This window comes from Olea europaea, chromosome 1 (assembly GCF_002742605.1).
Source record: "Olea europaea var. sylvestris chromosome 1, O_europaea_v1, whole genome shotgun sequence".
In the NCBI taxonomy this organism is placed as follows: domain Eukaryota; kingdom Viridiplantae; phylum Streptophyta; class Magnoliopsida; order Lamiales; family Oleaceae; genus Olea; species Olea europaea.
Window position 1 is genome coordinate 30,397,246 of NC_036237.1, and position 2,185 is coordinate 30,399,430.

Genomic DNA, 2,185 nt, shown 5'->3' on the forward strand with positions numbered 1-2,185 from the left:
CGGAGCGAAGATACATTGATTGTAATTGAGGGGACGAAAATTGAAAGTATAACTTGGATAATTCTTGGTGTTCATAAAATATGTACATGGAGGTGTTCACACCCAGGGGTGTGGACGCCCCCCAATGCCTCAAATTATATACACCAAGCTCAACTCCTGTAATTTTACCTTCAATGAAGTATTACATTTTCTATAACTCAGGTCATCATATTTTGGAGTAACCATCCATTACTAAAAAATAAAGTTGTCAAGTACAAGAATAAATGAATGAAAAGGAGAATAAATATATGAATTCTTTTTATGGTAATCGTTGCCAGTGATGATTTTGTAGCGTAATCACAAGATAACAAGTCTACTAATGAAGCCTATTTATCATCGTTGTACAGAGTTTGCACTCGAATTCACCTTATAAATACGAAATTTCACACTTGTAATTTTGGTTTTATCCTAAGTTTTCTTATAAATAATAAGCCGTCATTAGTATTTTGAAATCAAATCATCAGAAAGAGAGGAAGGTTAGAGAAAATAGAATGTGAATTTTTCTCTTGTAAACTTATTTTTATCATAATGAATTTCTACAGCAATGAAAATTATAACATTTTGGACCATTCTTAGGGTACATAATGGACACCATAATGGTGACCATAATCCCGAGATGGCGCCTCCCCATTGGAGGAGGCGCCAGGCCCACAGGCTCCCCCTCCAATAGGGGGCGCCACCTCGACATTATGGACACCATTATGGTGTTCATTATGTACACTTAGAATATTCCTAACGTTTTATATTGAGATGAATTTATATAAATCTTGCGTATTTTCGTGTCTATTTTCTTTATACAATATTGTTATGTTGGATGGCATAGAAATAGAATTAAAGTTTTTCTATTTCTCAAGACATTTATTAACATGCAAGATTAGAAATTTGTATAATATGTATCCTTCATGCTCAATGCTTTTGGTGGTATTGTAATAGAATAACTTTTCCACAAAAGGTGAAAAATCTGTCATTATCAGGCTGCTTTTGCAAATAATATTTAGATTATTGTGGACAATATGCCCCCTATCTTAGTATTTAAATAATACGTCATTTTACAAATTAGGTTTGTCTAATCAAAGCGCAACGAAACCAGCTAAAAAGCTTAAAGTTGAAAAGGTTTATAAATATTTGATCGTATCCTCTTTTAGTTTATTTTATGATAAGATGCACACTTTCAGTTGTTGTAACGTTTGGCTTCTTGTTCATGTTAGTAGAAGTCACTATATTTTTTGAATTTTACACTGACAAATATCACAGTGCACGGTTCTTTTTATCTCTGTCGAGCTCATGAAAGTCATTGAATTTGAATAATGGACTCGAATATGGTAAAGAAATATTAATGAGATGATTACTTCTTTTGATAAAATAATTCAAGCTATCTAATATGATTCGCCATCGTATATTTAGTCAACTAGTTGATTTTGATAATTAAGTCCATTTGCTCCGTTATGAAGACAGATATTTTTCATATAACAAATCGTTCTTTGTCGTCATGGACTAACCTGATTGCTACAGCTCACCTGATATTGCATATAAAAATGCAAATTACCTTATAAAACTATATCATATTCTATAGCAATAATTCAAAAATAAATGAAGTTCATATAAAACAATTAATTATTAAATATTAAATTACCGACGCAAAATCGGGGAAATAGTATGAAAAGTAAAGGCATCCTTGTCGTTGTTTCTGTTTATTATTTTGAACATTATGTACATATCATTTGGTAGACAATCGTTTACTTTATTTTAGATTTTTGTTCTCTTCATATGAAGCCCATTTTGACATTTTTTTTATTTACTTTTTTTATTTTTATTTTTTTGGGTAAGAATGAGTTTTTGAATAGTAAAATTTTGAATAAAGTGTAATTAAAAAATATGAAAAAGTTTAATTTAGGTTTACGTAAAAATATTTTATTGTAAGAATGTATTGTTAAAAATGAATATATAAATAAAAGAATTTTTAAAGAATGGTTGTCAAACATGGGCTAATATTTGATACATTTTGATATGGTTTAAAATAAACATTCATTGTCGCCACTTTCCATAGTCAAAATTCCTTGCTCCATGCTTTAAATAATTAGCCCCTATATGGTGAAAATTAAAATTATTTTTTAGCAAATTTTGATAAAAGTTGATGAAATGTATG